Source organism: Conger conger, chromosome 7 (assembly GCF_963514075.1).
Source record: "Conger conger chromosome 7, fConCon1.1, whole genome shotgun sequence".
NCBI classification, from domain to species: Eukaryota; Metazoa; Chordata; class Actinopteri; order Anguilliformes; family Congridae; genus Conger; species Conger conger.
Genome location: NC_083766.1, coordinates 55,336,020 through 55,352,350, shown reverse-complemented (window position 1 = coordinate 55,352,350; position 16,331 = coordinate 55,336,020). Strand labels below are relative to the sequence as shown.

General features: G+C 41.7%; 1 protein-coding gene across 2 annotated transcripts in view; it reads left to right on the top strand.

Moving 5' to 3' along the window:
• The window catches only part of b3gat1b (beta-1,3-glucuronyltransferase 1 (glucuronosyltransferase P) b), an 81,698-nt gene that overhangs the window by 38,573 nt on the left and 26,794 nt on the right, over positions 1–16,331 (top strand). Inside the window, exon 2 of one of the 2 annotated variants that reach the window (XM_061247341.1) lies at positions 4,525–4,740. The exons of the other annotated variant lie outside the window; for it this stretch is intronic. The gene's annotated coding sequence lies outside the window, so the exon portion shown is untranslated. The remainder of the gene's footprint in view (positions 1–4,524; positions 4,741–16,331) is intronic. 2 annotated transcript variants of the gene reach the window in all.

The following is a 16,331-nucleotide window of genomic DNA, read 5'->3' as shown; positions in this document are numbered from 1 at the left end:
GCGTGAGTGTGTGTGAATGTGCATGTAAGTGTGTGTGTGCAAGTGTGTGTGTGTGCATGTGTGTCTGTACCTAGTGTGTGTGCATGCATGTGTGTGTGTATGTATGTATGTGCTTGTGTGTGTATGTACATATGTGTGTGTGAGTGCTTGTGAATTTGCATGTGAGTGTGCATGTGTGTGTGTGTGTGTATGTGTGTGTGTGTGTGAGTGTGCGTGTGTTTGTGTGTGTGTGTGTGTGTGAGTGTGTGTGTGTGCTTGTGTGTCTGTAGCTAGTGTGTGTGCATGCATGTGTGTGTATGTGTGCATGTAGAAGTGTTTGTGTGTATGTATGTATGTGTTTGTGTGTATATGTACATATGTGTGAGTGCTTGTGAATGTGCATGTGTGTGTGCGCATGTGTGCGTGTGTGTGTCTAAGAAAGAGAAACAGAGACGGACAGAGAACAGGGAGATGCAGAAATAGAAGTGCATAAGAACCCTCATTGGCAATAAAAACTGGAGAGGTGCTTTGAAAAGCTCTTCACTTAATGGGAGAGCACAGCTCATAAGCAGAGCCCCAGTTGTGTCACGTCTTCCAGTTTAAAAGTGGAGCCGAAAGCAGAAAAACACAAGGGAAGCGGCTTTTAGAACCATCTAACTACGTGAAAACCTTGCTCTGAAACCCTTAAAGTCTGTGATTTGGTGCTCCTCTACTCTCAGCCATAAATGAATAAATTACCGTGCTTATAATCACCGCTTTAAGTCTGGATGAGTCTGCGAGGCACGCTTCTACCTTGATTACAAAGAGCAAAACATGCATTAATTATGTAGGTGAAATGGAATTGTTACTACAGATGCTGTGTTTACGGCGCCTGATTGGACTAAATCACAATGAATGATAATAGCCCGCCTTAAGTAGAGCCGCAAGCCCGTCAAGCACAATGCATTATGGGACAGAGCGGTTAACCAGACGATCGAATCGGCTTCATTCTTTATGTACAACATACGTTATATTGCCGTAGCTGCTTGGGAAAAGAGCATGAATAATGGCATCACTCGTTTTAAGGACATCGTTGCTCTTGGACAGTTGCTAATAATTCAAGATCTCTGGAGGGTTTAGTAGGAGAGGCTTGACTGAAGAATGCTTGTCTTCCCACTTCTCCATGCTCTGAGCCATTCTGCAGACTTTTATATCATTACTGTTTTAATCACTGAAGGATATCTATTTTTACCATCTTCTGCTTTCTTTTCTGCTAAGTTGGAACAATATTCAGAAAAGTTCCATGCTCTGTATTTTCAGTTAGTTTCAGGTTCAGTTCAGTCTCAAAAGATTCAAAAGTGTTCACCAACAGTGAGATGGTATTGCATGCAGATGGTAGTCTTGTATACAGAACTCCACACCACAGGTGCACAAGCGACAGTAATTTAGAGGAACTGCCAATCAGAACCTCTGTTATCAGGTGGAGGATTAATGAACACTTATGTCATGACATTAAATCCAAGTCACCCTTGAAAAGAGATGATAATTTCAAAGCTCAACGGGGCATTGAGACACTGTATGTAAAATGAGTAAATATATATGGGATTATGTATCTCTTATTTCAGTCCTTTGAACTTTTAAACATTTAATGAATTCAGGGGCTTTACTCAGAAAAGATCCACACACTTGGAATCACATTATCTCCTGAAACCTGTGGCTGGTGGCTTCCTTCCTTTCTCTCTGCAGTCCCCCAGCTGAGCCACACAGGAACCTGTCCTACTTAGAACCCGGTGACAAGACTTTCCCACAATGAATGATCTTTGTGTTGGCGTTCTCAACTGCATGCGCCTTCTAAATATTTGGGTTAATGACTGATCTTGATGTAAATGCTCTTGCTGACCTGACTCACAGTGGAGTAATTTAATGTATGACTTCAGGGCAATCTGCTTCTTCAGTGCATTCTAATTTCAGCTTTTCTTTTTTGTTTTGTTTTGTTCAATTTCTAGGTATTCTCCATGTAATTGTTACGCATTTTAGTAATCAGCAGTGAATGTGTTGTTGTCGTCAATGGAAAAAAACAAAGGCTCTGAGATTAGCTGTACATCTAGTAGCCTCAGAATGTCAGGAAGACCACAGTAATTACCTGCAATCAGCACCATTTAGCGCCTATTAGAACAGACTGCCACGGGAGTGTGTTGTTGTGCTGGTACCACTGCCACATAGACATAAGTACTGGAGCATCTGCATGGTGGACAGAAATTGCTCTCTCAAAATTATTTATTTGTATGAGTTCTTAGTTCCGGGACAAAATATATTGTGAAAAATGTTAAATTGTTATACTCTATATCCTGGGCCCCCCTTGGGTGCAGACATGGGGCAAAGGGTCCCATTTGTACCCTCCTATGTGCAGCCCTGATTGCATTAATATCTTACCATGCTTTCTGAAAGGCAGGCATATAGTATCTAAATGTAAATCGCCAAGGAACATGTAGGATGTACTTTTCCCAATGTAAAATCAGGATAAAATATTTCCACATTTAATTTGCTAATGGAATTAATGCATTCTCAGAATCCGGAGCGAAAAGCAGGGTAACAACAGTTTGATCACTCTGTGATTTAGAGCGAGGCATTTACTGCCAGAGGCACACACAATAATTATATTAAATCAGTTATTTCTCAAGATACATTCCAGAAAGGTTGTTAGCGGATTTTGTCATGGTTGTTAGTGGATTTTGTCAAGGTGGTTAGTGGATTTTGTCATGGTTGCTAGTGGATTTTGTCAAGGTGGTTAGTGGATTTTGTCATGGTTGTTAGTGGATTTTGTCAAGGTTGTTAGTGGATTTTGTCATTTTAACTCCCCTCAGCTGATGAAGATGTGATACAAAATGTCCAATATATGAGTCTGTAAGTTGACATGGAGACGACAAAGAAAGTTACTAATTATATTTTCTGTGGGCGTTGGATGCTGTGCTGTTTCAAAAACACGAAAAAAAGCAATTATTTTCCTCTGAACTGTACTGCTCTTTTACCAATTTATTATAGCATTGCTACAGAAAGAAACAGAAGCGTTTGAGTATACAAATTGGATTACATAATCCTACAGCTCTGAAATCCAGTGCACTTTGACAATGCAATGTTTTTCTTAAAAACGGATTTGACAGTGTTTGCCCTGAATTCAAACCTTTTTTTTTTTTTTTCAATGTTTTGACTGCTGTAATGGGTAGTTTATACTCTGTCGCTCGACGGAAATCACTGAATGTTCATGAACGTTCTCATGTCAGCCGTTGTTTAATTTAAAATATATTTAATTTATGAAGTATAAACCAAATGTCACAGTTTCTCAGTATAAACTAGCCTTAACTGTATTTACTCTGTAAATTATAAATGTAAGTATGAGTGTTTTTTTGTTTTTTTCTCATTAAACTTTTCGGCCAGTCTGATCATATCTGATCCAAGTCTGAGAGAGTAGCCATTGGCTCTACTTCAAGCCGTGAGAAACTAACAGCAGTATCTGTGTTCCGTGATCACTGATTGGGAAATTCACAAACTGCAATGTCCAAAGAACCAATCACGACCAATCCCGACACCAAGGCTTGGAGTCGGGATAGGTTGGGTTAGGGTTAGGTTTGGGTTAGGGTTAGGTAAGGGTTAGGGTTACTTGTAAATCCCTTTTCAGTAACAACAATCCCTGATGTGCTTTGACCAAGTCACATTGCATACATAGCTATGGCAGTACTAAACAAATACAAATACAAACAAGACATTCATTTTCAGAGAAAGACTGTGAAAGTGTGAAAAATCTTTGTTTTTATTCACTTACTCTTTGTGGTTTGCCTATTTCAAATGGGTAATAATACTGCTAATATTGCTGTGGAATTAGCTGGAATGACTCAGTTGGAAAATTACTCAACTGTCATTTTTTAGAACTGATGGTGACCATGTTGAGAAGCCTCAATACAACTCCTGCCTCATCTGACATGTTTATTTTCAAAACAGCAATTTGCATATACCACAGCAAAATACCCTTTTCCCTGCATGTTTTTTATGAATCAGACATTGAAAGACATTGTGCATTAAGCCTGGAAGGCTTTGTGTCTCTATCATATTGTATTCAAATGCTTCTTTTGTGTGTGCATGTGGGGTGGGGGTTGAACTAATGGCAGAAAAAAGAAACAGCCTTCACAACATCAAAATGTAATGTTCCCCCACTGAGCTAATGCCTTGTGCTAACTCATGTGTACAGTAGCTACACTCTAAATGAGAAAAGCCATACCAGAAAAACCGAGCCTGATATGCCTTACTGTGAGCTAATTGCTCCACCATTAATGCTATATGAATTCCGCCATCATATTTTCCAGAGTTTTTGAGGAGAATTTTAATCGGGGGGGGGGGGGGGGGGGGGGGGGGCATGACATTCTTCGATGGGTTTCTATTGTCTTCAACCACCCAATATTCCCCCCCCCCCCCCCCCTGCCCCGCACCCCCATCCACTCGACACAAATTGCGCCTTTGTCTGGGAATGAGAAGCGGCATTATTGCAGCGGGGATGACCTCCGGTTTCCACAGGGGCTGGCTCCGAGGACGTGACTCCGCGTCGGACTGAATGCCCCTGGGCCGCCCCGGCTCCCCCGGCTTCTCCTGCACGCTCCCGCTTTCGGCTTCGGCCATCCGCAGTTCGGGATCGGAAGCGCATGGGACCCCCTCGTCGGAATAGCCAGCGTACGAGGCGGCGGTAGAGAGAGATCGTCGACTTCAGGCCTGGCTAAAGGGACAGTGATATTCGTGAGTACTGAGAATGTGCTTTAAGTCTATACTGCATATGCTGAGAATGATAAGGTTCTAACTGACACTTTTGACAAAAATGAGTTAGTGTTAAGAATATGCACTAAATATATGTGTGAAGTTTCATACAGAAATTCTGTTTAAAAGTATGCACATTTTAAAGGTCGTATCTGCTTGGAGCACGTTCACTTGGGAATCTTTGAAGCTCAATATCTCAAAACCACTCAGAACGGAGATAGAACCGTCTAATTCTCAGCTGATGAGAACAGGCTTGAGACTTGAACAGGTTCAATTTCCATTGTTTTTACATGGCTGAAGAGACTGAATTCTTGACTGTGTGTTCAGTAACGGTCTACTATAGCTGGCGAGGATAAAGTTTCATTTTGAAGCCATTATCGTTGCAATAAAATCAATAGAGTATAGAATAACACAGAGTTTATCTCTAATAGAGTACATGGGCAATACTAATAGAGTCCTATGCTCTGTTAGAGCTGCAGACAGACAATTCTTTGTTTGGAAGAATATTCTTTAAAAAAAGGGAAAAGAAAAATAGCTCTATTTGTCAAACCGAGATCAGCAAATCAGCGTACACTGGAATGATTTGTTGAAATGACACTGGCATTATTTATTCATATGTTTTCTGACACAATAAAATGTTCAGCATTAACTATCAGTTTATGTGAGAGATGTACACAAGAGATTTTTATGTACGCTAACAATGCAAAGTAACACTGACCATTTTGTCACGATTTCTTCTCAACTTAGAAGAAATGATGCCATCACTACCAGACAACAAAGGCCACAGTCATGTGTTTAAAGGCGACTGCACACTGCGCTGCATGAGGCTAGTGGGCCACTCTGGCCTCCCTGCCACAGTTTCAGTTCCAGAAAATGGCAGATTATGTCTCCGAGCGCGACTGGGGCAGGTTACGTGACCTGCCTCCTTATGTCAAGCATCTGTGAACCGCAACCTTCAGTAACAGTCTCCGGGCTCCTCTGGGTCATGGGTGGGGTGGGGTGGGGCGGGAGGGGGGGGTGGGGTAAAAGGGCATTATGGGAAAAGGAGGACGGCATTAACAGCTGCTTAAACTCAGCTGAACTCGCAAAGGGCAGGGAAGTAGAGGAGAAGGAAAGGAAGAAGACAGGTGTGCTCAACTCAAAATGGACGCCAACCCATTCTGTCCGCACTCTAGTAATATATGTTATGACAGTCTTTAATTGCACAGCAGCAAAGAAAATTTAATAAAACATACAGTATGTGTTTTAGCCCTTGGCCGGCTGCTCAATTATTGACTGTCAATAATTGAATTACAATTATTGACTGTCAGGAAATACATATACTGTATTACAGGGGGAGCAATAATTATTTGATCCCTTGCTGATTTTGTAGGTTTGCCCACTTACAAAGAATGGAACTGTGTAGAATTTTAATCATAGATATATTTTAACATTGAGAGACAGAATATCACAAAATAATCCACAATAACAACATCATATGAATTTTATAAATTTATTATCGTATTTTTGCATGAAATAAGTATTTGATCCCCTACCAATTAGCAATAATTCTGGCTCCCACAGACCAGTTAGTTTTCCATTAAGAAGCACTCCTAATCGCAACTCATTACCCAAAACACCTGTCAACTTGTTACATCGTTATGTAGCTGTATAAAAGACACCTGTCCACACGATCAATCAGATTCCAATGTTACCACCATGGCCAAGACAAAGGAGCTATCTAATGACATCAGGGACAAAATTGTAGACCTGCAAGGCTGGGATGGGCTACAAGAAAATAAGCAAGCAGCTTGGTGAGAAGTTAACAACTGTTGGAGCAATTATTAGAAAATGGAAGAAACACAAAGTCCCTCGGTCTGGGGCTCCACGCAAGATCTCGCCTCGTGGGATATCAATTATCATGAGAAAGGTCAGGGATCAGCCCAGTACTACACAGGAGGAGCTTGTTAATGACTTGAAGGCAGTTGGGACCACAGTCACGAAGACAACCATCAGTAACACACTACATCGTGAAGGATTAAAATCCTGCTCCGCGCGCAAGATTCCTCTGCTGAAGAAGGCACATGTACAGGCCCGTCTGAAGTTTGCCAAAGAACACCTGGATGATCCAGAGGGGGCTTGGGAGAAGGTGGCTAAAATAGAGCTATTTGGTATCAACTCGACTCGCCGTGTTTGGAGGAAGAGAAATGCTGAGTACAACCCCAAGAACACCATCCCCACTGTGAAGCATGGAGGTGGAAACCTTATGCTTTGGGGGTGTTTCTCAGCGAAGGGGACAGGATGACTTCACCGTATCAAGGGGAGGATGAATGGGGCCATGTACCAGGAAATTTTGGGCAACAACCTCCTTCCCTCATTGAGAGCACTGAAAATGGGTTGTGGATGGGTCTTCCAACATGACAATGACCCAAAACATACGGCCAAGGCAACAAAGGCTCAAAAAGAAGCATATTAAGGTCCTGGAGTGGCCTAGCCAGTCTCCAGACCTAAATCCCATCGAAAATCTGTGGAGGGAGCTAAAGCTTTGAGTTGCCAAGCGACAGCCTCGGAACCTTAAAGATTTGAAGAGGATCTGCAAAGAGGAGTGGACCAAAATCCCTCCCAAGATCTGTGCAAACCTGGTGAAAAACTGACCTCTGTGCTTGCCAACAAAGGTTTCTCCACCAAGTATTAAGTCCTATTGTTCTATGGATCAAATACTTATTCAATGTGAAAATATGATATTAAATTGATAAAATTTATATGATGTTGTTATTGTGCATTATTTTGTGATTCTGTCTCTCAATGTTAAAATGTACCTATGATTAAAATTCTACACAGTTCCATTCTTTGTAAGTGGGCAAACCTACAAAATCAGCAAGAGGGATCAAATAATTATTGCTCCCACTGTATGTGTGTAGTGGAGGGAAGGAGGAAGGACTCCTGTAAGACTGTGTGCATCTCATCCCAGCTTCCATGTTCCTCGCATAAGACTTGAGGCCACAGCTGTTATTGTGATGTCATCAAACTGTGTCAACCACACCTCTTGGTTTTAGAAGATAGGCTCTTTATTCTGCAGGAGCCTGATGTGTTTCTAGGGTCTCGGTGTGTTATCCGTTTGATGAGATCTGCTTAACATGGTGTTATGAATACTTTTTTTTGGCTAGTGACTGCATTTTCCAATCCCTGAGTGTGTATGCTATTTAGTTTTGTGAATATTTTAGTCGTGCACATCAAATAGTCTGAATGAAAATAAATGTGTATGTGTCTGGTTGGTTAGTTATCTCCTAATGTGAGTCAGCATGCATACAGCACCAATCAAAACATTAGTACAGTAAGCCACCATTACTACAGAGTGGAGTAATAACACAGAATACAATGGCTGTTGAACACAGCAAAATATGTAATATTCCCTTCATCTCATTAGCCACAGACCGTATTTTCTGGTTGATCAGTTAGTCAGTGACTGCAGCAGTGGCATTTCATTGTCCGTATTTGTTCTTCAGGGAAAGCGCACTCATTGCAGCGAGTGTGAGTAAAATGTCAGTGGAAACACGGAGATGTGCTAAAGAGTCAGAGGGACAAGGACAGGGCTCTGTCTCTGACACACGCGTGCTTTAAAGGGCTGGGGGACCAGAGGCTGATTCAGGAGAGACGGTACAGGAGGGCTAGAGACAGATCCATCTCGGCTCTCCGTCTGTGTGCGTGTTTGGTGTGTGGCGTGTGTGTGTGCGCGTGTGTTCATGTGTGCATGCGTTTGTGTGTGTGGGTGTGTGCATACATCGGCATTTATGACAGTGAGATTGATTTCTGCCATTTGGCTGGGTCGCTGAAATTAATGCCAATAAGCAGACTAGGAATTACAGGCAGGTCAGTAGACGTAATGTGGGTGTATGTGCTTGTGTGTGTATGTGTGTGTGTGTGTGCATGGTCGTGTATGTGTGTGTGTGTTTGTGTGTGTGTGTGCATACATGTGTGGACATGCAACCAGTGCCAATGAGCGAGCTTTCTGCCATTTGGCAGGTTCACTGAAATGAATGCCAATAAACAGTCTAGTCGACCATCACGAAAGGAGGTCTGTCATTTTAATATTTTCTTTTCATTTTAATGTCTTGGCCTATGATGTTATCGAGTTTAAATGAAGTACATAATAATAATAATAATAATAATAATAATAATAATAATAATAATAAATCTCCCCGGCCTTAATATGTCCAGTATACTGTATATTACAAACAAAAGCAGCTGAACTGTACTGGGATTTTACTCAGAAGAGGAGAAGAAGAGGTGCCAAAGATGGCCGCCTGATGTTCCGTCTCATCATCTCAACATGATTGTGGAGTATTTCTGCTCATTATTTACTATAGCCTGCATTGCCAAGGAGCCAAGCAATTGGATGCACTGCTTTCACATGCAAAGATGTTCTTGTAATGGAGGTTCAGGGAAAAGGATGAAAGCTAATCTGAGAATAATATGGTTTTAGGATATCAAAAAATAAATAAATGTAAGAAATGAAAAAGCCCTGCTCCCCAGCTGGTGGTTAAAAGCTGCTGTGATGTGCATAAAGTGCCTTTCGGCTCAGTATCGATTGAGGGCTCGTTATATATTGACGTTGCTGCAATTAAGTTAAAGGCAATTAACTGTACTGTAATTGAACAAGTTTTTACCAAGGGGCTTATATCTTTTTTTCTGAACATTCTTTTCTGGTTGCTGGGCAACCTTAAATCCTGAGACTCCATTCCTCTTTGTTTTTCGATCGAAGAAGGAGCAGGGTCTGCTGTATTGCATTTCTGTCAGTTAGAAAATGAAAATAATGAAAAGGTTTACTAGTTCACGGCGATATCTCCATTTACCACCGTATCTGCTCTTGCTTGGTCTGGATAAGGCACACAGCACTAATGCTGTGGAGTGCTGTTTGCAGGATTTCTCCAGTGTTGCCAGGTGGTTTAGAGCAGCTGGCCCACCTCAGGGTCCAGCCGTGTGCATTCTTTATTCCCAGGAAGATGTATGAGCAGGTCTTTCACACAACGACATACAGTGCTCCTTAGAGCTATCTCTATATGACTCGCTTGAAGGCAAGCTACATAAAATGAAACGGCCTAATACCTTAACACGCTGGTGTGCTGGTGTGCTGGTGTCTCGATCTCTTTCTCTCCCTCTGTCTTTTTTCTTTTTCTCTGTCTCCTTCCCTTTTTCTCTGTCTCTCTCCCTTCCTCTCTGTCTCTTTCCCTTTCTATCTCTCTCTCCCTTTTTCTCTGTCTCTCACCCTTTCTATCTCTCTCTCCCTTTCTCTATGTCTCTCTGCCTTTCTGTGTCTCTCTCACTTTCTCTTTGTCTCTCTCCCTTATTTACGGGGGCTCTGTATTTATGTTCCAGGTCCTGTTGTTATCCTCGCTTCTCCCCTGTTCCCTTCTGCTCAAGGTTCATTACACGGGTCTCACCTCGCTGTCTCTCTCTCTCTCTCTGTCTCCCTCTCTCCCTCTGTTTCTTTCTGTTTCTCTCTCTCTGTCTCTATCTGTTTCTCTCTATCTCTCGGTCCCTGTCTCTATTTCTCTCTCTCTCTCTCTCTCTCTCTCTCTCTCTCTCTCTCTCTCTCTCTCTCTCTCTCTCTCTCTCTCTCACTCGGACACACACACAGCTTGGTCTACTTGGCCACCACGGCACCCCTCTCTTTCCCCCTCAACCACAATTCACAGAGACCCTTCATAGAGTACAGACAGAAGACTTGCATCTCCTGCAGAATTATTGCTATTCGGTGCAGTAGGTGTCACGCTTCAATACCCATTCGCGTCTCAGCAAACCACCAGAGACGAAACTGCCAGCTACCATAATCTGGGCAGTGAATTACTACCGAACCAACAGCTCCCACCAAAAGCCGCCATTGTTTTTTTGGCATGCTGGGAGAGCAAATGGCGGATAACGTTTCTCCGTCCAAGAAGCCCATTGAAATAAGCTGGCAGTTTAATCAGGAGCTATCACAGTGGTGATTAAACATGCCAGTTATTACCTCGGACTAGCCTGCACACATCATTACTAATACGAACATAATGAGAATAACTCACGCAACCTGCTCATTTGGACAGCGCAAGTTCCGGAAACAAACTTCCTCACAAGCGTGCTAGTCTCTTTTATACGCGTTACTGTGCCATATTTTACCATTTAATGGATTCGACATCACAGAGGATTCTTTTGCAAAGCTTTTGCGGCTCTAGGACTTAAAAGCCTTAGCCTGAGTGGTTTGATTTCAGCAGACGTCTATTAATAGATTGCAAACCTCCTATTCATTAAATGGAAAGGATCTTTCAATATGGCAGCTTACATAATGAGTCAGACTGTCTTCCAGGTTTTCTCAGAGTCAATTCACCTATCGCTCACGGAACCTTCAACTGTAAACCAGGCTGATAATACTTACAAAGCACAGTGCTTTGGCTGTTTACTACACATACACATTACACTCTCAAAATAGATGTATTTAAAAACCACACATAACGTTTCATTTTAACGCACCTCCATATCTAGTTAAGGACAACACATTTTGTGTAGTGTTTCAACATAGCCATAGTCATGTGTGAAAAAAAGGTCTCACATAAATTAGTACATTTTAGCACAAAGAAAGTAGCACAAAAATAGTAACAGAAAAGATGTGTTGGATATTAGTTTATCCTGTGGTATGTGACTAAATGTGGTGGTGGACTGGCGATGGGTCAATCTTTCCCATTCAGTCAGGTAGGCATCCCTGCTGAAATAAACTGCTCAAGCTAGGTTTTGAAACAGCTGGTTGACCAGTTAGATTGGCTCCATACTCAACATGGTTTGACCAGCTCAAGCTTTGGAAACAGCTGGCAGCTGGTATTCCAAGCTGGTCTTAGCTTGATTTTACACAACAGATAGTTTCTGGCCCTTTTCCACAAACATCTAAAACTCACCAACAGACTACACTTCGTGAGAAATGTATTAGGTAGACCTGTACACGTGCTTGTTAATGCAAATATCTAATCAACAAATCATGTGGCAGCAACTAAATGCTTAAAAAAGCATGCAGACGTGGTCAAGAGGCTCAACTGTTATCCAGACCAAATGTCAGAATGGGGAAGAAATGTAGTCTAAGTGAATTTGACTGTGGAATGATTGTTGGTGCCAGATAGGGTGGTTTCTGTATCTCAGCTACTGCTGATCTCCCGTGACTTTCACAGCCAATTTATGTGAGAGTTTTATCTCACAGGGATTGGGGTATGCAGCCTGGTGGTGGCACTGAAATGAGTGTAAATCTACCTACACTCGCAGAAAGAAAGGCTCCAAAAGGCACCTGTGTCTCCAGTCCAAGGGTTCTTTGGCAGGCAGACTGATTCAGCCTGGGAGCTTTCACTCTGTTCACACCTAGCACAAAAACCAAATACCCACTTCAATAACCAAAGCCACCCATAACCCTGGGTAAAACCTCAGCTATATTGGGCTTAAGCTTAAGCCATTTATGTCAAAACATCTTTCTCTCTGCCTGGAGGCCCAGAATCTGGCTTTTGCTCACAGCAGCCGACGATTCCTCCAACGTCATAACCTAGCACTCACAAACGTATTTACCTTTACACCCTCGTTTGACTTCTTACGACTGTTCTACATTTGTGTTTCTTTTATTAAGGTTGATTCTTGTAAGGCAAACATTCAGGCTTGGTTGTTCCCACAGTTTTTGATAAGCACGAAGGAGCCTCTCGTTGGTTTAGAAGCGGAATGCAATCTAAAATAAAATACAGAGTAGTAGATCCATCCCCTTGAAAAATAATATTTTATATAACTTCTGTGGTTAGTTTGTGACACGTTTTATAATTAGAGTGTAATATATTCAGAATGAAGAAGAGGCACTTTCTGGATTGTTTTAAGAGGCCTGTAAAACCCTTTATATAAAACACTTGCATGAAACATAGAAATGAGGAGAATTGTTCAGTTGGTGAGATTTTCATTGTAAAAAAGATTGGGACAATACTCAGTGTAGAAAGGCAAGAGCTTTGCCCTAGGCCAAAACTGTACGGAATCTCAGAAACCAAAATCAATCATACAATATGAACTCCACGTGTACTTACTAGAAAGTCCTCTGGTAACCTTGTCAAGTATTTGTACTGCTTTGAAGCATGTCAACATGTAATTCTGTGACCAGAATACTCTGTTGGGCTCCTAGCATATTAATGGCTGTTCGTTAGGTTAGCATGAACCGCAATACATGTGACAGGGAAGTGCATGTATTAACATGGCTAACACCCCTGTATGTATTAAAGCATGTCTGACAATGAAGCGTGAATCACTGGAGGATGCAGGCCTGAAATGCACTTAAATGTTCAAATTCCAGACACCAAAATGGATGCGGCTTTAGAGAAATAAAAAGCCCCTGTACCGTTTAATTGGGAGGTTCCAATAGAAAGGTGACAGAGGGGCTCATTTGTGAGTCTATTTGCTAATCCTCTGTTGATGGCATCCGATTAGGGGACAACTTCACCACCCTGTTAACCTCCATAGTCACAGGGAAAGGAATAAAAAAACTCAACCCATCTCTGTAATGTATGACTGGGAGTTTTAATTGGAGTCATTTGCACATGTATTGCTTCTCCAGAGACACTTATTTGCATTTCGGCCCCCGCCCAGAGTGCTTAATGGTTTGGTCCACCATGGCCAGCAGCCTCCCAAGCGACCTTGGTAAACGTTGTGCCAATGTTCTGCTAGCGTTCTGCTATCATTCTGCTATCATTCCCATAATCCTCTGTATGGGGGAAATGGGCACGAGAGGCTAGCCAGAGAAGGATGCGCTCTCCCTCTGTGGCTGGGATCTAGCTCGCAGCTGAGTGTTGTTCTTCCTGCTGGGGAATATTCACTTCATTTGCTCACTTTTTGGGAGGATTTATGGCTAACTTTTGCCCAATTTTCCTCTCCGTTTCTTCTGCTTCCTTTTCATCTTAGTGACAGTGTATCTTGAAAAAGTGCTAAATAAATAAAATGGAGAGTTTTCGCAGGCAGGAAGCATTCCACTCCAAAGATGCCACACGCATGATTGTGAAAGCCAAGAAAAAAAGGTTCAGTAGATTCCCATGGTGAGTTCAGCTGAGGAAGGCCTTACTTTGGGCTGTACTCTGTTAATATTTGTCTTGATCATCGAATCACAGTTGCGGATAAGTGTGTAATTTTTGTTTATTTCATTTCATTAAAGTGCAATACGGAATACGGAAGCATTACAATTGCACTGTGATATCTGTGTCAATCAGTGTTGCCAATGCTGTAAAGTTGTGGACCGATATCACTCCTTAAGTAAAAGCATAGCAAGAGATGCACAAAATTGTGCTTCGATACAGAACTGCTTGAGACATAAGGCTTTTTTCCACACATGTAGCAGCTCTCCCAGGCGCAATGGAAATTATGTATTCCCTCATTTCCATCGTTGACTCACAGAGCTGACATCATGAATATAAACATTTAATATCTGGCATTGTCGAGCTTCAAGGTGAAGTGATTTAGCAGGAGTTTATGCTCAGAGCAAACGCTGCTCTGCTTTCTCAGGAAAATAATTGGATCATGCTTTCATTTCATTACAGTATCCGGTACCAAAGCTGGATAAAATGAACGCTGAAATTTGAGAAAGTGTCAACACTGAACTGTAATCTGGCGTAAAGTCCGACAGAGTTTAGTCAGACAATGATTAACAATGCGGCACACAAGCAATGGAATGAAAAAATAATTAGCAATGAAAAGAAGCTTTGGAATTTTGGAAGCTTAATTGTGGTGTTTGTTTATCTCCAAAAAGCTAACTTTTAATCTGAAACTTGTACATTTTTATCTTTCTTTTATCTCTTTGTTCCTGAAATACAAACTCTTGTTTCACTGGGAAATGTAATGAAATGCAGAAGACATAGTAGCTTCTTTGCGATTACTCACTTTCATTAGACCGTTTGGAAATATGATATCAATTTGACTTGACATTGCACTGCTCCAACAGTGGATGGTTTGAATGATTATAGTATTTTTGACTGTATGTAATTCTCGGTGACATTCAGAATTATCCAGTATTTTCCAAGTGTATGGTCATATATTGCTATATTGCTCAATGCAAAATAAAGCTACTCATAACACATATATTCAGTCTTAGCCATACATGAATAAAGCATTAGTGGCTGACTCACTCATACAAAGCTCCAGGGGGACTTATGAATGAAATGTAACAGTGTGCAATACTGGTGGATTGACAGTTAGGTCTTTAGGAAATCTTTCGAACTGGGACAGGGAAGATATTTCATAGGACTTTCTGAGCTGCAGTCTGCCAACCACCTCCAGTTTTTAATAACCTCCCACAGAAAAAAAGAATTGCAGGCCGAGATAGGCTGTGATCTCCGGATGCCCTTGATGAATCGTAGGCGGAAGCCATCTTACTGTAGACATTGTCCAGTTGCGATCATATCCCCTGAAGTCAGTCAGTCTGCAATTAAACTTTAAGATGCTGGGAAACTTCAAAAGTCTGAATTACAGTTACACTCAGTGAGCACTTTATTAGGTATACCTGTACACCAGCTTGTTAATGGAAATACTTAATCAGCCAATCATGTGGCAGCAACTAAATGCATAAAAGCATGCAGAGGTGGTCAAGAGGTTCAACTGTTGTGCAGAGGAAATGTCAGAAGTGACTTTGACCGTGAAATGATTGTTGGTGCCATGTGGTTAGAGTATCTCAGAAACTGCTGATCTCCTGGGAGTTTTATGCACACTAGTCTCTAGAGTTTGCAGAGAATGGTGCGAAAAACAAAAAACATCCAGTGAGTAGCAGTTCTGCAAACAGAAATGTGTTGTAAATGAGAGACGTCAGAGGAGAATGGCCAGACTGGTTGAAGCCGACAGGAAGGTGACAGTAATGCAAATAACCACACATTACAATAGTGGTATGCAGAAGAGCATCTCTGAACGCACAACACGTCAAACCAAGTGGATAGGCTACAGCAGCAGAAGACCTAAATAATCCGTCTAAATAATAAGTGTAATATAAGCCTAATTAAGTGCTCACTGAGAGTATATGAAGCACAGTGACTTTAAAACCTCAGAACATCCTTTAGGGCTTCAATATTCTGCTTTATCCAGTGCTTTATGAACTCGGCTTTATTCAGAGTCATCCAACATCACATTTCCAGCTCTGGCCTTTCCTCCTCATTGCTATTCCACAGTTAAACTCACATCAACGATGTCCCAGACAAAAACACTTTAATTGATTTCTATCAAGAGAAGTGCCACCTTGAAATCACCTTTGAGTTTCATTTCATCTTTAGAAAGAAAACATCTCTGTAGAACTGAAAAGCATCCATCCGCATCGTGTCTTGTCAGGGCAGACAGAGGCAGCATAGATTTTAAGGCAGCTCTGACATCTATTCCTTGTTTAAGTGTCTCTTTCTTCTGTGTCAGGAAGGGAATGTTTGATAGACATTTCACTACAGCTTTCGAAGGCAGGATCCTATTAACATCAAACTTGCTGTGTGAAAACGGAAGAGGAAAGAGAAATCGGAAAAGGGGATTATAATTACTGCGGCATATTGAGTTCTGCCCAACCTTACTAACCCAACCCAAGCTCTTGTGTA